General features: G+C 38.7%; 1 non-coding gene across 1 annotated transcript; it reads left to right on the top strand.

The window, feature by feature from the left end:
* The first annotated feature begins 4,063 nt into the window (after positions 1-4,063).
* LOC141722508 (small nucleolar RNA R71) lies at positions 4,064-4,170 on the top strand. Its single transcript, XR_012575526.1, has one exon. It is a non-coding gene; the product is annotated as a small nucleolar RNA R71 (small nucleolar RNA).
* Positions 4,171-21,025: the final 16,855 nt, after the last annotated feature.

Raw genomic sequence — 21,025 nt, 5'->3', positions numbered from 1 at the left:
CTCGTACGCTTGAAGTCGGAATTCATCAAGTTCATTAAGCTGAAGCATTCTTTTCTTACCAGCTGCATCTAAATCCAGGTTCAAGCTCCGCAGGTAAATGACATCCCTTACCGTACACCAACTGAAACGGGGACATACCAAGTGGAGTTTTGTATGCTGTTCTGTAAGCCCAAACAACTTCATCGAGCTTTAAAGACCAATCCTTCCTTGACGGACAAACAACCTTCTCTAGAATGCGCTTGATCTCTCTGTTAGACACTTCCGCTTGACCATTTGTTTGCGGATGATAGGCAGTAGCAACTCGATAATTCACATTATAACGCTGCATCATAGAAGTGAACTTACGGTTGCAGAAATGCGACCCTTCATCACTTATGATTACCCGAGGTGTTCCAAACCTTGTGAAAATCTGCTTATGAAGAAAATTCAGCACTGCCTTTGCATCATTTGTCGGTAAAGCTTTGACTTCTACCCATTTTGAGACATAATCGACTGCTAGCAAGATGTACTGATTATTGCAGGACGAGACAAAAGGCCCCATGAAATCGATTCCCCAAACATCAAAGACCTCGACTTCAAGCATCACATTTAACGGCATCTCATCCTTTCTCGTTAAATTTCCCACTCTTTGGCAACGATCACACCTTAAAACAAACTGATGAGAATCCTTAAACAAAGTAGGCCAGAAAAAACCTGCTTGCAGAATATGAGCTGCCGTCTTCTCACCACCATAGTGTCCACCATAAACCGTGGAGTGGCAGTCTCGTAATATCCCCTCCGTCTCACAGAACGTGATACATCTCCTGATGATCTGGTCAGCTCCCTGTCTAAACAAATATGGTTCATCCCACATATACCACTTCACCTCATTCAGAAACTTCTTCTTTTGAGCTGAGGTCAAATTAGGAGGCATTATATTGCTGACTAGATAGTTTACAATATCTGCAAACCATGGCTCTTCCTCCTGAACTGCGAACAACTGCTCATCCGGAAAAGATTCATTGATTAATGTCCTATCTTGTGAAAGAGATTATTCTTGCGCTGCCCCAGAACTGCACCTACCGTATAATCACTCGCATCACACATCATCTCAAACGGCTCTGTCCAATCTGGTGCTGTAATAACTGGTGCAGTGATTAAACTCTTCTTGAGAGTCTCGAAAGCCGCCAAATATTCATCATCAAATTTGAAAGGCGCATCTTTCTCAAGCAAATTGCACAACGGCTTAGATATCTTTGAAAAGTCCTTGATGAATCGCCGATAAAAACCCGCATGACCAAGAAAACTACGGATTCCCTTCACAGAAATAGGTGGTGGAAGATTTTCAATGACTCCCACCTTGGCCTTGTCCACCTCCAGACCCTTGCTAGAGACCTTATGCCCAAGAATAATGCCTTCACGCACCATAAAATGACATTTCTCCCAATTGAGCACCAAATTAGTTTCCACACACCTTTTGAGTACGGCGCGAAGATTATTCAAACATTCATCATACGAATGTCCAAAGACGGAGAAGTCGTCCATGAACACCTCGACATTATCTCCAATCATGTCAGAGAATATAGCCATCATACATCTCTGAAAAGTGGCCGGGGCGCCACATAACCCAAACAGAACTCTGTGAAAAGCAAACGTGCCAAATGGACAAGTGAAGGTAGTCTTTTCCTGATCCTCTGGTGCAATACAAATCTGATTATACCCTGAATAGCCATCCAGAAGACAATAATACTCATGACCAGTCAACCTGTCAAGCATCTGATCAATGAATGGAAGAGGGAAGTGATCCTTCCTCGTGGCTTTGTTCAACTTTCGATAATCCATGCATACTCTCCATCCTATAACTGTTCGAGTAGGGATGAGCTCATTCTTCTCATTTTCCACCACAGTGATACCTCCTTTCTTAGGTACACATTGTACGGGGCTCACCCAAGAACTGTCAGAAATAGGATAAATGATGCCTGCATCTAGCCATTTCAGAATTTCTTTCTTCACCACCTCCTTCATGATAGGATTAAGTCTGCGCTGTTGTTCAACAGTCGGCTTACTACCTTCTTCTAGCAGAATTTTATACATACAATAGGAAGGGTTGATCCCCTTGATATCTGCTATGGTCCATCCAATAGCCGATTTGAATTCTCTCAAAATCCTTAAGAGCTTATCTTCCTCACTACCTGAAAGGTCAGATGCAATAATAACAGGTAAAGTAGATGCATCTCCTAAAAAAACATACCTCAAGTGTTCAGGTAATGGCTTGAGCTCCAAGGTAGGTGCTTCCTCTATTGATGGTTTGAGCTTTCCTTCAGCATTCTTGAGGTCAGAAGTACCAAGAGATTCAAACGGCATGTCCAGCTTTCGCTTCTAGAGAGAAGCATTCAGATATTGTAATTGCTCCTTGCCATCTTCATCATCACTGTCAAAATCCCCCACTAAGGCCTTTTCTAATGCATCAGACATTAGCATGCGATCGAGTTCCGAAGTAACCGCAGAATCAATCATATCCACTTTCAAGCACTCATCATCTTCTGTAGGGAATTTCATTGCCTTGAATACGTTGAAGGTCACATCCTGATCTTGTACCCGCATAGTAAGTTCACCTTTTTGCACATCTATCAAGGTACGGCCAGTAGCCAAGAAAGGTCTTCCCAAGATTATGGGAATCTACTTATCTTCCTCAAAATCCAGAATAACAAAATCTGCAGAAAAGAAGAGCTTATCCACCTTGACTAGCACATCCTCCACTATGCCCCTTGGGTAAGTAATAGAATGATCAGCCAATTGTAGAGACATGTATGTGGGTTTTGGATCAGGCAAATCCAACTTTTTAAAGATCGACAACGGCATCAGATTGATGCTTGCTCTCGAATCACAAAGGCACTTGTCAAAAGTCAACTTGCCAATGGTGCAAGGAATGGTGAAGCTACCTGGATCTTTCAGTTTTGGAGGTAACTTTTGCTGCAGAACAGCGCTGCATTCTTCCGTGAGAGCAACGGTCTCAAGGTCATCCAGTTTCACCTTTCTTGAAAGAATACTCTTCATAAACTTAGCATAACTAGGCATTTGCTCCAGAGCCTCAGCGAAAGGTATATTACCGAACTGTCTATCCAGCTTTTGTTGCTGCAATCTCTTAGGAAAGTGTGGTGGAGGATAAAGCTGTTTCTCCCCTGTATTACTCTCAGGCAGAGTGTGTTCAACAGTAGTCTTCCTTGGTTCCACCGCTTTCTCCTTTTGCTTAGCTTCTTCATCTCTAACTTCAGCTTCTCATTCTTTTGCCTTTTCAGCATCAGCAACTTTTCCAGACCTTAAGGTAATAGCCTTGACTTGCTCTTTAGCTTCCTTCCTGCCTGGTACTTCCGTGTCACTGGGAAGAGTGCCAGGTTGATGATTGAGCACTGCATTGGCTATTTGACCTATTTGGTTTTCCAAGGTCTTGATAGAAATCGCATGACTTTTGCATAACAGCTTAAGTTCCTCAAAATCAGCACTAGTAGGTGCAGCTGCACTTCCCTGTTGAGGATATGATTGCCTTTGAGCATACTGCTGTGGTTGCTGGAATCCAGGTGGTTTAAACTGTTTACTCACACCTTGCTGATATGGTGGCTGAATAGCATTCTGATTATAACCCCAGCTGAAATTTTGATGATTTCTATTATTAGGATGATAAGTAGCTGGCACAGGCTGCTGTTGTCGCTGATAATTATTCACATACTGAACAGATTCGTTGACAAGAAAACACTGATCTGTAGCATGAGAACCTGCACAAAGCTCACAAACCATAGCTATTTGATTAACTCCATATATAGCCAGAGAATCAACCTTCATTGACAGCGCTTGAAGCTGCGCTGCAATAGCGGTGGCTGCATCGACTTCCAGAATACCTGCTACCTTCCCATGCATCATCCTCTGAGTTGGGTTTTGATGCTCATTTGCAGCCATAGTCTCGATAAGATTATAAGCCTCAATATAGCTTTTAGCCCATAAGGCGCCTCCAGCTGCTGCATCGAGCATGGGCCGAGATTGGGCCCCCAAACCATTATAGAAACCAGTGATCACCATCCAATCGGGCATTCCATGATGTGGACACTTCCTCAACATTTCCTTGTAGCGTTCCCAAGCTTCGAACATAGATTCTGTAGGTTGCTGCGTAAACTGAGTAAGAGCACTCCTCATAGCAGTAGTCTTTGCTATCGGATAAAACTTCACCAGAAACTTTTGCGCAAGATCTTTCCAAGTAGTGATGGACCCATCTGGTTCAGAATGTAACCAGTCCTTAGCTTTGTCCCTCAGTGAGAATTGGGAAAGCCTCAGCTTGATAGCCTCATCAGTCACGCCATTATACTTGAAAGTGCTGCAGATCTCGACAAAATTCCTTATGTGCATGTTGGGGTCTTCAGTCGCAGCTCCTCCAAAAGAAACAGAATTCTGCACCATCTGAATAGTGCCCGGCTTGATTTCAAAGGTGTTAGCTTGAATAGCCGGATGAAGAATGGTTGACTGAATGTCATCAATTTTTGGCCGAGAAAAATCCATAAGAGCTGGATCAGCCTGAACAATACGATCACCCATGATTACTGGTTCTTTCCGCTCAGTTCCTGAATCTGAATCTTCAAAATCTAACTTCTCCGGAATATCAAGAACTTCGTCTGTCTCCTCAGCTGTATCTAAAGTTCTCTTGCGAGTACGAGAACGAGTTTGCATAAACGCTCGCTAAAGTACCTGAAACACAACCGGAAACAATATGTAACAACTACGTCCTAATCACTGAGTCCTAATGACCAATGATGGTAAGTACATAAACTAAACAAATACGCTGAGTCCCCGGCAGCGGCGCCAAAAACTTGTTAGGGCGAAAACACGCGCTAATATTCACGCAAGTATACGCATTCGCAAGTAATATAGAATACTTTCTAGTTCGTTCCCACAGAGACTCGGACTAATTATTGTCTAATTAAACTCACGCACCAATGTATGATTATTTCTCAATGTTAAGACACTAACACTTAGAATTGTTGACTAAATATTAACTACAATTAATTACTTAATTAATCACTTAATTAACAATTCAAATTAACAATATTAAAACACTTATGAGATCACAACTTCATTACTACTTCCTTCAATAGTTATTGTTATTACCTTTAGCATGTGACAGTGATGATATTAATCGAATAACACGAAACTGATAAAAGCCAACTTTCATTGTACTAATACCATTCTACCAAACATCCACAATTAAGATAGAAGTTGAATAGGCATCAATTATGTTGAGTTCCTATATGTCTACAGAAATTGACAACACAACGATTTAAGCACAAGTTATTCCTTTTGATTACACAGGGCGAATAAAACTGTTAGAGTTACCCATTAATCATGCACATCATACATGAACCTATGCTAGAATAGCAAGTTCTAAATCTCAAGATCCACCGTCGCTTCACAAGAGATTAACACCCTATCTTATATGTTCGCGACGCACATAAGATGAATACGCACAACCAATACTAGATATCATACAATCATCACACACTAAAGTATTAAACAATTAACTAAATAATTCCATAGTAAATCCGTTGTAACCCCATGATCACGATTAGCCCATAATAGCACTCATCGTCATCATGGGTTCATATGAAATCATGTTAAACAAACACAAGAAAATAATAACTAAACTAATTATATTAAATCAGAGTACGTCACAAGAGTAAATAGGTTCGAAGTAAGAAAACTAGCATCCAACGTTACAACGAAACAAGAATCACAAGAAAATATGCTTCCTCTTCGTTGCTGTGTGCTAAAACGGTCTTCTTCTTTATCTCCTTCACTCCTTGCTTAATACTACGATCCTCTCTCGTGAAAAAGTCTCCAAATCTACTTATATAATAGTCCCATAAAACTCAGATTACATAGAAGTGGAAGCCAAACAGAAGTAGAAGTCCTAAAATAAATTATCTTTTTTCCCGACCCTGCGCGGCCGCTCAGCATAGCTGAGCGGGCGCTCAGCTTCCTGCGCGGCTGAGCGGGTGCTCAGGACCCTACTGGAAAAATCCTGAGTTTGCTTCATTTCTTCGGCGCAATCTGCCCCTTTCTTTCCTCTCTCAATGGTGAACACATGTCAAGGCTTATTCTTGATGATTACTCCTCCGAAATGCAACTAATACCCTGAAATGCATAAACACTAGAAAAACGCATCAAATACACAAAATACTTGATTTCAAGGCACCAATTTAAGCCATTTTAAGATGTTTTAAGTGGTATAAAATGCCACTTATCAGTATGTGCTTTGGATTTCAAGGGAAGTTGGGACGATCATTTACCATTAATAAAATTTTCCTATAATAACAGTTACCACGCCAGCATTGGAATGCCACCCTACAAAGCTTTATATGGACGAAAGTGTAGATCACCTCTATAATGGGATGAGGTAGGAGAAAAGAAAATGTTAGGACCTGAATTAGTGCAGCAGACAAAAAAAGCATTAGTGTTAATTCGGAAAAAATTGGAAGCCGCTCAGGATAGACAGAAAAAGAATGCAGATTTACATCGAAAGGACATAAGTTTTGAAATAGGAACATTGGTATTACTAAAAGTTTCGCCATGGAAGGGATTGATTCGATTTTGTCAGAAAGGTAAACTGAGTCCGAGATATATAGGACCATTTAAAGTTTTGAAGAAAATAGGAAAAGTGGCATACGAGATAGCTTTACCCCCGCAGTGGTAGCATATCCATAATGTATTTCATGTGTCCATGTTGAAGCCGTACATTCCTGCCTCGAATCAAGTAATTGAATTGAACCGTTCAAACTTCAATCGGATTTATCCTATGCGGAGCAGCCAATCCAGATTTTAGACCGAATGGAGCGTGTACTTAGAAATAAATCTATTCCTATAGTTAAATTACTTTGGAGAAACCCTAGGGTAGAAGAGTCTACCTGGGAACTAGAGTCAGATATGCTTGACAAATATCCTCACTTATTTAATTAGTAAAGATTCTGATGGCCGAATCTTTTTAAGGGGGAAGGATATAACGACTCGTATATTTCTGTAATATTTAAATAGGTAATTATTGCGTAGATATTAATAAAGAAGTTATGGTATTTATGGTCTCTGTGTTAATTATTATTGTTTATATGTGATTGCTGGTTTGAGGGGTGTGTTTTATGATTAGCCGGGGCGCAATGTATTTTTGTTTCACTTTTAAAAAGTGATTTTTATGACAATTCTATTTCCAAAATTATCGAGTTGTCTCCAAAAATTGTTTTTATAATTTTATAACCTTGCTAATTATTTTAGGGATTTTACAAAATTTACAAATCAATATTCTGTTATTTATTTATTCTTCAATGATTTTCTGAATTCATTTAAATTATAAAATCCATATTTAATTCTTGGATTCTTCAAAAATTATGAAACTCATATTTTATTATGTTTACAATATTCTGAGAATTTTAAAATTATTTTGGTAATTTTTAAGACTAATTTTACTCGCGTGTTGTTTCGTTATTTCATTTAATGCGGGTATAAGTTGTGCATGTAAAGTGTTTTAAAAATTATGAAAATTATATTTTTATTAACTTCTGAATATTTCGAGAATTTTGGTATTAAAATTTTAATTTTTCGATAAATTTTTACAACGCGATTGGTTCGTCAAACTAGCAAAAATGAACCAGAAATGTGACAGAAAGGATTTAAGGGACACGTGTAATACAATCAGAAGGTGGGAAGTGATACGTGTAAGCAGCAGGGGTTTTGTTTACAATCAATTTCTCTGTCTCTCTCTCTCTCGTTATATTTCTGCTCTTCATCTCTCTCGCCTTATTTCTCCTCTACACTCTCTCTTCCCCTCTGTTTTCCCTTTTCTTCCTCTCCTCTCTATCTCCGTTTCTCCTCCCGTTGTTCATCACCGCCGCCGTAGCTTCGTTTTTCCGTTTCGTTTCCAGTGACCTTTGATCCGATTCTTTCTGGTTGATGTATATATATGTATATATAGGTATACATATGTATGTGTTGTGTGTGTATTCAGTTGCATGTGTGTGGCCCTGTTTCCCTGATTCTGGCCGCTGTTCTTTTTTTTTTCCGGTCGATTGTTGCAGTGGTGGTTGTGGCGCGTGTTGGTGCGCGTGTTGTGCAGTTGGGATTTAATTAATTTTTGGTTTTATGCTGGAATTTTGACTAATATTTCGTGATATTAAATTTAATTCGTGCGGGATGTGATTTTAATAAATCGGTGAAATTTATTAGGACACCCGTGTATTTTCGGGCACCAATAAATTTTGCCGCCGTGCGCGATGAATTGTTTTTACGTGCGCACGGTGGACGGTGATGACCCTGTTCTGAGTCCTAAATATTTTAATAAATAAAATGAGTTGTATAAATTGTTTTCGGGACGAAAAATTTAGTTATGTGGCGATTTGAATTGTTTGTGTTGGGATTTGACGTCGATTGATGTTTCGACGGGTAGACCTATAAGCAGAGGAGTCGCTGTCCAAATTTTTCTAAAAATTTCCTTAAATAATAAATCGAGTATATGCATCTCGTTAATACAAATTAACCCTGATTGTTATGTGCATTATTATTGCATATATGTTATTGTTATTAATATGCATGCGAGTCGAGAATTATATCGTTGGGTAATTAGTTAGTGAGGAAAAATCAAGCATAATCGGTTGTCTAACCTAGGTTGTTTCGATTTCGTAGGATCGAGTCAAAGGACCCAGTAGTTGAAGTCAATTAGAGTTAAGCCAGAGTTAGTGCAAAGCTTTGCAAGGCAAGTACCCTTGAACTAATCTTTTACAGTTCAGTATATATGAATAGTTGTTGATTACTAGAACATAATGTTTTAACTTACGTATTCCCCGTATTTAAATATGTTTTACTGAACGAGGTTTTGGGGAAAAAGTAACTTCTGAAAATACCTATCTCTAAATTGTGATAAAAAAATTAAAAAGGGATTTTTAGAATGTGTGTTGTAATCGTTTAAAGAGAGATAGGTGTAAATGATTTTGGAAACTAGATAAAAATAAATCAGATATTGGATGGTCAGTTGGCATAAGAGGTCCGTTATTAGGTAACGGCCCAGCATGGTTGCGTAAGAGTCTAAGTCGGATGCGTGTACTGGTAGGCCGCTTAGTCCAGCATGACAGAGACCTAGCTAGACTCTGAGTTCCGAAATGAAATTTATGGTGGGATAGACTGATCAGCTGTCCCTAGAATTCATCCTCTTTTATATATCTGATAAAGGTTTGATGGTTCCCGAAATGGAAGAAATGATTTATAGTCCCCGTAACGGGACATGTGATTTATGGGTCCAGAAATGGACAGTGGTTTTGGAAAGAAATAGCATGCTAAAATTGAACTCTGGTATTTTTACACAGCACACTACAGATGATGTTATTTTGCAAAACATGCTAGTTTTGATATCCAGTTTATACCTGTTTTACAAATTTTTTTATATCAATTTAATATCTGTTCCTATACTGTTTTATACATCCTGTTAGTGGTCATTTATGTAGAGGTACTGTTGAGCAATGGATTGCTCACTCTTGCAGCTTGTTTTGTATTTATTTATTGCAGATGTCTAGAAGACCAGGTCAGCGTAGAGTGTCAGCCTCCGGTCCCGGCTCCTCTGAGGTAGTTTGTATCAGGCCCCTGAGGTCTGATGAGTTGCTGTAATAAGTGGGAGTGTCTGGTTTTGAATAAGTTGGTGTGTGTGTTGTAACCTAAATAATACTTGAACCTGTTTCGGCTCCTGGTTGGGGTCGTGTGCTATAATAAAGTTTATTTAGTAGTAGTTGTTATAATTTATCATATTTTTGGTGACGTCAGCCCCTGACCCCGGGGTTGAGGCCATCACATCAACTCAACCTTCCTTAACTTCTTTGGTTTTCTGACCAGGTTTGACTTAATGTTTATTTATTCCTCACTACTCTCAGCAACAACTACCATGGGTGTTTGCTTTTTCTTTTTTTTTACTGACTCCACCCTGTTGCGAGGATGAAGTAGTTGGTTTCCTAGCTTCTAATGGTGGTGACTGAATGGTCTCTGTGGCGCCCCAAAATCCGGGGTCAGGATTCTCGGAGGCCACGCCATCTAACTATTATAACCACATAACTCACACCACAATATATAAATAATCACGCTTCACGACGCCACACTTATCACACACACACACACTTATAGGTTATTGTCTTGGAAATGAATCATTCATAACTGGAATGATTTCATCCATCAAGTGATAATTATTACAACCCAAAAGTGATTAAGTCTTACCGGGGAGTAACCTTTAAGTAAGGCTGGTCCACCGGCCAAATATAAGTTTCTTGTTTATTACCTTACATAAGTCATACTTATAAATAAGCCGAACTAAAAATAACTGAAAACTAATCCAGCTTATTCGAACTACCTGAGGTACAACACCAAATAATCTATGGAACAGCTGGCCATTTCCTACCCGTTTTCTGCCTGTGGTTCTCATGGCAGGCATCTTGATTCACTGTTGTGTTGTGTCAATTTAAGAAAACAAGTGTGTGCTATAATGCCCAGCATAATAATGTACAGTATGAAAATGACTGTATGATAACCTACGTAAAACATCATATATGATAATTATGTTTTATTCGAAAATAGTTTTCCATTGGTGATACACACCTTCTTATGAAAATAGTTCTTTAGGGGATTTTATTATCCTGCGAATACCTTAATAGAAAACCCAGCACCTAGGCTTGGGTTACGGTATTGCATCATAATTCAAATTGGAAGAAATTAGGACACTTGTTGGAGCCACCGTATATGATGATCAGTCGTAATACGATAATAGTAACCTTTTCTACTAGTAGAAGGACGACACCTTCGTATCCTGGTTATGACCCTTGCCGCATTCGGGCTACCGTCCCATTTTTGGGTATATACATACTTCACAAGTTCCTGAGTACACAGAGTACCTTCTCCCGCGGTACCTTTGGTAGTCCATCTAGCACACATAGTACCAGAGTCTACCCCTCTTTTGTTCTTTAAAGGATTCTATCAATCTCGAGAACTCGAACCACATCGAAGTTCCCCAAGCATTTTGCTTGTTGATAGAAACATCTTATCTCACTAAGATATAAGTGTATATATGTATATACGTACTTCCGAGATTTTTGGAGGAAGTACTAAGGATGTGAGTTGACTGTTGTCAACAGATAATTAAATAAGGGGGAAAAGTTTCTCCTTGAAACTATATTCAAAATATTAAATAAGTCGGGATAATATTCACCGACGATCTGAAATTATTCGAATGATGTTCCGAAATCAGGAAGTATATTTTAAATCAGGGTCTATGATTTTTAAATCAATAATAAACCTTATAATGAATAATAAATAATTAAATAATAATCGATAAATAAATAAACCTCAAATGAGTTTACTTTCTAAAAGAATATTTAAAATAATATTCCTCAACTAGTTTATGTCTGCGTAGTTAATAATCTTTCATGCATAATCGGGTTTGAAATACATAATCGTTGGAGTATACTTCTCCCGTAATAAAGGAATAGGTATATAGTATTTATTATTCGAACAACAAAATATAGTTGAGGGAATATGATCGTTAGGAAATCGTTTTAATAAAAGTTTGAGGTATTTTAATGTTTCGTAAGTGGACGTTGAGTCCCTTTAAAACTACTACTATGGACTTATAATCGTCCTATAATATCACCGGAATGACTCCAGGGTTTTCGTCTTAAAATCCCGACCGACTCACGGTCTTATATAATACATCACGCTTAAAGCGGAATTAACATTTCACGATATATATACTTATCGTACAACATCGCTACATTATGCGAAAATTCAACAACTACGTATCATGGCAAACTTGGTATTTATACAATGATAATAAAACAATTCTTTCACAACACAACAGTAAATGGAGTTGGGTTCGTAAACTTGCCTGGGTATCTCGAGGTGGAGGATGCTCTAGGTTCCGCTTGAAAATCTATAACCATAAACACAATTCGTTAGGTCTCGTTCTAATTTTCGGCGACTCGCACTCACGCACTACTTATTATGCACCCTCTCAACTTATATTACCCTTATTATTACTTTAAGTCCTTATTCACATCATGGTCGCTTCATTTCTCTAAGTATTTTAGGTTCATTTTCATTATCGCCGTCGGCTACGCTTATGGATTCTACGATTTCTATCGCGCGGCCTCGGCTCCGATATTTTTATAGAATTTAAAAATTATCATTTTCACTTGAAATTTTTATAGCAGTTAGGAAACTAAATATTTTACTCTCTGTAAAAATTTCATGATTTATGAACACTTTTAAGCCGATCATTTATATTTTCAAAGTTCATAATTCGTAGCAGTTTTTGTCACGTAAATCACTTTTTGTAAAACGACCATAACTTTTGATCCGTAAATCAGATACAAGCGATTCAAGCACCTAAACGATCCTTATGACATTTTCTATCATAATCAAGGGTTATTTTTCAAGAAACTATAGTTTAAATCTCTGGGACCTTCCGCAGAAACTTAAAGTTACGATTTGTTGGTTTTAACGGAATTACGTTACGATCGGAATTTTGTTTACGCCCTAACTCTTAACACAACCACCAACAATCATCATTTCATCATCAACACACAACTTCTCTCAATAACATCATGTTCTTGAGGCAACAACAATCAACCTTAAATCTACTTAACTAAATATCAAGTTTTCATCACTACCACTTCTAAAACTAGGTTTATAACTACATACTAAATGGATCTTGAAAAATGAATCTTAAATAAAGTTGGCCCAAAGATTTTTACCTTTCTTGAAATCTTGAGGTGTTTTCTTGAGGATGGTGGAGTCTTGGAAGTGCTTGGTATAATTTTTGGAACCTAAAACCACCATTGAAATCAAAGAAACCAAAGAGGAGTTACTATTCATACTATTCACTAGTGACTTTCTTGATTTTATTTCACCCATCAAACCTTGATAAAAAGAGATAAAAGAATTTTCTTACCTTAGTTTGATTGTTAGGAAGCTTGAGAATTAATGGGATGATTTTACCATGGCTATATTTTGAGATTTGAATTTGAATTCCTCCTTTCTTTCTTGAAAAGCCGAATGGAAACAAGTGGGGAGAGAAGGGGATATTTATGCTTGCTTCCTTGGGTGCTTCTAGGAAATGGGGTGGTGATATCTTTCCCTTGATTTTTATTCTTCCTAGTATAACATTCTACGTTTATTCCTTGTTGCAAATCTTGGGGACAAATCCAAGTAGCTTGCTAGCTTACAAGCTAAACTACATATGTTAGCTTCCTTAACACACTAGTTGGCTAGCTTGCTTGATCATCCTAGGCTTAACTCACTATTTGATAAAATAACCATGGTTAGTTAGTGCGTTACGTTTATTTAATCGTTTACGCATTCGCTCTGTCATTTAAGCGTTTTCGTAATACTTACTCGTAAATGATTCGCGACGTAATTCCTTTCGTATTTATTTCTTATATTTTGAATTATCATACTTGAATATAAATCCGTAGGGTTTTAATCTTGTAGTTATATTGTGATTCCCGTAATCCTCGATGAGTCATAAATACGGTCGTTTTTCAAAGTTCGTTTTTTTTGAAAACTAATAACGTTTACATACACTCATTTGGTACGTATAATCATAATATCAACTCCGAAACTCCTTTTTTCATGCTCTACATAGTGTGGGCTCAAAAGTTTTTCCCGCCCGTTAGGGTTACTATTCATTAAACATTTTACAAGGTCTCAAAAATTCGAGTTATTACAGTCTTCCCCTCTAACAAGGATTCCGTCCCGGAATTAATTAGAAAATAAGTGGGGATATATATTAGTCATTGCGTCTTCAAGTTCCAAAGTTGACTCTTCGACATTCTGATTTCTCCATAAGATCCTAACCAGCTTCACAGTCTTGTTCCTCAGCACTTGTTCTTTTTGATCCATTATCCTTACTGGCTGCTCGATGTAGGTCAGGTCTGGTTGTAAATCTACCTGTTCGTATTCTATTACATATCGTGCATCTGCATGGTACTTCCATAACATGGACACGTGGAACACGTTGTGCACTTGTTGTAAATTAGGAGGCAAGGCGAGCTCGTAAGCTAGAGGTCCTATTCTCCTCAAAATTTCAAAGGGTCCTATGAATCTGGGACTCAGCTTTCCTTTCTTCCTAAATCTCATCACTCCTTTCCACGGAGATACCTTCAATAGCACATAATCTCCTACTTCATATTCCCTATCCTTCCTGGTCTGGTCAGCATACTTCTTTTGTTTGTCCTGAGCTGCTATCAGTCTTTTCCTGATGAGTCCTACCATTTACCTGGTCTGTTGGACTAACTCTGGTCCTAATATCTTGTGTTCTCCAACTTCGTCCCAGCATAGGGGAGAGCGACATCTCCTTCCGTAAAGAGCTTCATACGGAGGCATTCCTATGCTAGCGTGATAGCTGTTATTATAAGAAAATTCGATCAGGGGTAAATGGTCATCCCAATTTCCTTTGAAATCAATGGCACATACTCGTAGCATATCTTCTAGGGTCTGAATAGTCCTTTCGCTTTGTCCATCAGTCTGGGGGTGGTAAGCAGTACTCATGTTTAGTCTGGTGCCTACGCATTCCTGGAACTTCTCCAAAATCGGGAATTAAACCTTGGGTCTCTATCTGACACTATGGCTACAGGAACTCCGTGTCTCACTACAATTTCCTTCAAGTAAATATCCACCAACTTGTCTACGGTGTTTCTTTCGTTGATTGGTAGGAAGTGTGCGGACTTGGTCAATCTATCTATGATAACCCGTATGGCATCATGATTGGTCTTTGTCCTTGGTAGGCTTGTTACAAAATCTATTGCTATATGCTCCCATTTCTATTCCGGAATTTCCAGGGGCCGTAATAGTCCACTAGGTCTCTGATGTTCAGCCTTCACTCTCTGGCATATCAAGCACTTGCTGACCCACTCTGCCACTTCTCTCTTCATGTTAGGCCACCAATAATATTCTTTAAGGTCACGGTACATCTTCGTACTTCCTGGGTGGATTGAATATCTGGAGCTGTGCCCTTCGTGAAACAGCTCATCTTTTAATTCTTGCACATTTGGAATCCAAATTCGGGACGCATACCTCATGATCCCTTTCTCGTCCTTCTCGCATCTCACTTCTTCACCGGTCAATGTTCCTCTTTCTTCACTAATCTTCTTTTCCTCACATACTCGTATCTTTTCAGTCAGCTCACGTACTAGCCTAATCTCAAATAATCATTTCGTTCTCTTACCTGTCATTCTTACGTCAATTTCCATCTTCTTGAATTCTTTAATTAGTTCTTCCGATGTCATTATCATCTTGAGTCTTTCCTTCCTACTAAGGGCATCAGCCACCACATTGGCTTTACCCGGGTGATACAAAATTTCACAGTCGTAGTCTTTTATCAACTCTAACCATCTCCTCTGTCTCATGTTCAGTTCCTTCTGAGTGAAAATATATTTGAGGCTTTTATGGTCAGTGTAGATCTCGCATTTCTCACCGTATAGGTAGTGTCTCCAAATTTTCAGGGCAAACACTATGACTGTTAATTCTAGATCATGCGCAAGGTATCTGCTCTCATACTCCTTCAATTGTCGAGAGGCAACGCTATAACTTTGCCATGTTGTATCAGTACACATCCTAATACTTTAAGCGATGCGTCGCTGTATATCACAAACTCTCCCTTTCCATCGGGAAGAGCGAGCACTGGTGCTGACACCAGCCTCCTTTTCAGTTCTTGAAAATTCTCCTCATATTTATCTGTCCATACAAACTTTTCTATCTTCCGGGTAAGTCTAGTCAGTGGACCGGCTATCTTAGCAAAATCTTGGACGAACCTTCGATAATATCCTGCTAAACCCACAAAATCCTAACCTCTGTTGGGGTAGTTGGTCTTTCCCAATTGGATATCGCCTCTATTTTGGCAGGATCAACTAAAACTCCTTTGCTACTCACCACATGTCCTAAAAACTGAACTTCTTTTAACCAAAATTCGCACTTCGAGAACTTGGCATACAATTTCTCATTCCTAAAGATTTCTAAGACTATCCTCAAATGTTCTGCATGTTCTTGCTCTGTCTTTGAGTAGATCAGAATATCATCTATAAAAACTATCACACATATATCCAGGTACTTTTTGAACACTCTGTTCATCAAATCCATAAAGGTTGCGGGTGCATTGGTTAACCCAAACGACATGACTAAGAACTCATAGTGCCCATACCTAGTTCGAAAAGCAGTCTTCAGTATATCTTCCGGTTTGATTTTCAACTGGTGATATCCTGTTCTCAAATCTATTTTGGAAAAATGTATAGCTCCCTTGAGTTGGTCGAATAGGTCGAGAGGGTACCTATTCTTAATAGTCAGCTTATTCAGCTCTCGATAGTCTATGCATAATCTCATACTGCCGTCCTTTTTCTTTACGAACAGTACTGGCGCTCCCCATGGCGACACACTGGGTCTTATCATTCCATTATCTAATAACTCTTTCAGTTGAGAAGCTAGTTTCTTCATCTCAACTGGGGCTAGCCTATATGGGGCCTTGGATACTGGTGTCGTTCCTGGTGCTAATTCTATAGCGAACTCTATTTCCCGGTCAGGTGGCAATCCTGGTAAGTTCTCTGGAAATACATCCTCGAATTCGTTTACTATGGGTATGTCCTGTATATTAGGGACTTCTTGGTATCTACCACATAAGCCAAATAGGCCTCGTTTCCCTTCCTTAACAATCTTTTTGCCTGTAACATGGTCAGAAATTTCTGGTTCTGTCGTTGACCTTTAAACACTACTTCTTTTTCATTTTGCACTCTTATCTTTACCCACTTTCGTTCACAATCTATTTGTGCTCCGTTACTGGATAACCAATCCATTCCTAAGATTACATCAAATTCTCCCAACGCAAATGGGATTAGGTCAACCTCGAAGACCTTCCCTTCTAATTTCAACTTGCACTTAGGGTGTACTTGATTTACAAGAATTATTTCTTTGTTTGCTATTTCCACTTGTAATATCTCACGTAAGGGTATGGCATTAAGTTTTAACTTTTTAGTAAAATCTTGAGATATAAATGACTCGGTTGCTCCGGAATCAAATAGGACATTTGTATGTTCGGAATTTAACAAAAGGGTACCTGCTATCACGTCGGTGTTTCAGACAACATCCTGAACAGTCATGTTGAAGGTCCTAGCAGCTGGTATAACGACTCGTGTATTTCTCTTTTCATTTAAACGTGTAATAAATATTTGAATAATTAAATAAAGTTGGGTACTTGTTTTGGCAGCAATTACTGATTGTTATTTAATAATGTATGACCTGTGGATATGTGGGATTGAATTGTGTGACTTATTAGTAAGTGGTATGATTTTATCTCATTTGTAAAAGTGATTTTATTATAGTTTTAATTCCATAAATACTTGGATTATTTATAAAGTTGGTTTTATAATTTTATAATTTTAATAATTATTTTTAGGACTTTATAAAATTGAGAAATCAATATTCTATTAATTATTTATTTTTAAATGATTTTCTGAGTATGTTTGGTTGTAAAATCCATACTTAATTATGGAAATCTTCAAAAATTACGAAACTCATATTTTATGAAGTTTATAATATTCTGAGAATTTTAAAATTATTTTGGAATTTTCGGGAATCGTTTCACCCGCGCGTCGTTTCGTTATTTGTTAAAAACGGGTACAAAGTGCACCTTAAATAGTGTTTTAAAAATTACGAAACTTATGTTGTAAAAACTTCAGGATATTTATGACATATTAAGATTATTTTCATAATTTTCTGGGATTATTTTTCGTGTACCTTTGTCCGTTAAATTTGAGTTTCAGGACAAAATCGAGCTTCAGAGTCTCCGTATCTATCTTAAGTATTACGTGTCAGTTTCTTATTAATCGGGGACACGTGTTATGCCTCATGTTGCAACATCTGTTAACAAATAAAAAAAAAAGAAAGAAACAACCCCCCCGGTTGTTCACTGTCTTCTTCGAGTCTCTCTACTCTCTACTCTCTATTCTCCCATTCTCTCTCTAATCTCATTATTCTCTCTCTCGTAATCTCTATCTCTCTGTTCCTCGTACTCTTCCTCCCCCCACTTGCTACCTCCTCTCGGTAATTCCTATGCCGCCTGTTTCTTTTATTTCCTCGCCGGTTCTTCTCTTTTTCTGGCCGCTGTCGCCGCCGGTTCTCCGGTTTGGTGGCGGCGGTAGGTGATTATGTGTGTGTATTGTGTGATTCTGTGTGTGCTTCTGTGTTTGTTATGTGTGCGTGTGTTTGAAATGTATGTGTGTGTTTGTGACGTGCGCGTGTGTCTGTGATGTGCGTGTGTGCGATGGGAAGTGTTGGCTGTGCAGTGGTGGTGCGGCTGTGTTCATGGTGTTGGACTTTCTGTGTTGTTGGGCTTGAAGTTCGGGCTTGACTATTTGGGCCTTCTGTTGGGCCTATTATTGGGCCTGACAGTTGGGTTTAATAGTGGGCTCTATTAATGGTCTTAAGTATTGTGCAGTTGGTTTTAATATGAATTAATTGTGTTCTTGCAGGGATTTTGTTGACTGATTTTGTGAAATAAAATATCCGTGCGGTAAAAACAACTTTTTAAAAAAATCGGTGAAATTTTTGGTTGGAATCCAAATTATCGGGTACCCCGGAAATTTTGCCACCGTATCGCGATGACTCGTTACGGGCGGACGGTGGACGGTGATGACGATGTTCTGAGTCCTAAATTTTATAAATAAATAAAATAATTACATAAAATATTTTCAGACTTAAATAATTAATTGTGAATGGTGAGATGTATGTTGTATAAAATATTGGAGCAATATTTCGGATTGTTGTGATTGTTGACGTCGATTATAATCGACGGGTAGTCTTATTAACAAAGAAGTTGCTGCCAAAATTTTCTAAAAAAAAAATGTATGTGTAAACGTACATATTTATATTATACGTGTTACCCCTAATAGTGTTCCGACTACGTGATTACGTGATTATGTGTATAATGATTATATGAGTCGGGTTATCAGATTAGATAATTAGGATTTGAGGATATCAAGCATGTCGGTATAACTATTTAGGGTACTCTGTATTTGTAGATACCAGTCGAGTTTTCCCAGGATCAAAGTCAGCGTGAAAGCTACTTAGGGTTTTATAAAGCGTTACAAGGCAAGTACCCCTGACCATTCTTTTATGGTTCAGTGCATATGAATAGCTAAATGTTTTATTCTCGTAATGGAACATAAATGTTTTAAGTTACGTATCCCCTGTAGTTATAAATCACTGTTTTCAAATTGTTTTGGGGAAAAGTAACTTCGAAAGGTACCTATCTCGAATGTAATGATTTGCGAAATGGATTTTATATGTGTGCTGGTTAAATAAATGATTTTGGAAATGAGATAGGTACAAGTGTTTTGAAAACTGGATAAAACGGTCAGATATGGGATACATTGAGGCCAGAGTAGGCCTATTGAGGTGGCGTAAGAGGCTAATTCAGTTACGCGCACTATAAAACCGATTAGTCCTGCAGGTCAGAGACCTAGCTAGTCTTTGAGTTCCGGAACAGGTAAATGGGATGGCAGTTAGAGCCGTCTGGTGTTGATAGCCTGATCAGCCGTCTTCACATATCCGCTATGTATCTGATTGGGATTTGTGATTTATATAAGAGCATAAATAGTTGATATAGCGGTTTTATAAAAATGATTAGCATGCTAAAATTGGACTCTGTTATTTACACAGCACACTACTATGTTATTTTAATAAAGCATGCTAGTTAGTGATATCCAGTTATCTCTGAATTTCATTATGAAATGTTGATACCATGATTATAGCTCTGTTTCCATTATTGTTTCATTACTGTTTTACTCTGTTATTCATATCTTGGTACTGCTGAGCGATTATGCTCACCCTTGCAAACTGTTATGTATATTTCGCAGATGCCTAGAAGATCAGTCAGACCGACCCATGTTCCCGCCCCTACTGGACCCGGCTCCTCTGAGGTAGTTTATATCAGGCCATGAGGTCTGAAGAGTTGCTGAATAAAGTTAATGTGTGTTAGATGTTGAATAAAGAGTTTGTAATAGTGAGAACCTGAATTATACTTGAACCTGGATCGGATCTTGGTTTGGGGTCAAGTTAGTATATTTTAATAATAATTCTGTTGTTTATATTTTTGGTAATCGTGTTTAGTGACGTCAACTCCTGACCCCGGTGTTGAGGCCGTCACAGTTGGTATCAGAGCTACAGGTTCAAGTCCATGATTCAGGTTAGGGAGTGTGTCGAGTAGGTCATAGTGTAAGTCTGTATGTGTGAGTCAGCAACTCATTTAGAGGAGCAAACCATTGGAGTCAGTCGAGGGTTTTGACGGCGTTACCCTGACATCTATTAAATGTTTTGATAGAATTACCTTGACCTGGTTGTGTCTTGCCTGTATATTTATTATGTTGGCAGTGGCCTATTGCGATTTCGAGTTCTCCATCTCGGGAGAATCCCTCTGATTCGGATAGCTTAGATTCTGAGAGACCCCCTGATGCTGTTACTGAGGAGACCCCTATGCCTCCTCCACCGGTCCCTTCCTTTGTGCCTCGAGACATCCCTGGATCTGGTCCTCGTCCCTGTTGGGTACGTAGGTCTGTGTCTGCTGTCAGGGATTTCCCTCCCGGCTGCGGTCCCAATTCTTCCATGATGAGACCTCCAGTACCTCCTGTGGCCCCTAGTGGTACTTCTTCACCGATCCCTTATCATGTCCATAGGGCGGTGAATACTTTCTTTATTAGAGATCAGAGTCCGGAGTTTGCTGCTCAGTTGGACCAGGTACCTATTGCACCATTTCAGGGTATTTCTGCCCCTTCCCCCTGAGGTGCGAGCTCGTGTGCGAGCATTGACCCAGATGGCTGTAGAGAGGGCTAGATCTGTTGACCGTTTCATTAGTTCAGAGTTCAGAGCTGTGCAGTATCAGGACCTAGTAAACTGGCTAGTGTTTGAGCTTGGTTCCATTGGTGGCAGTGGTAGTGGCTAGACA

This window comes from Apium graveolens, chromosome 4 (genome assembly GCF_009905375.1).
Source record: "Apium graveolens cultivar Ventura chromosome 4, ASM990537v1, whole genome shotgun sequence".
In the NCBI taxonomy this organism is placed as follows: domain Eukaryota; kingdom Viridiplantae; phylum Streptophyta; class Magnoliopsida; order Apiales; family Apiaceae; genus Apium; species Apium graveolens.
This window is presented reverse-complemented; position numbering and strand designations above follow the sequence as displayed.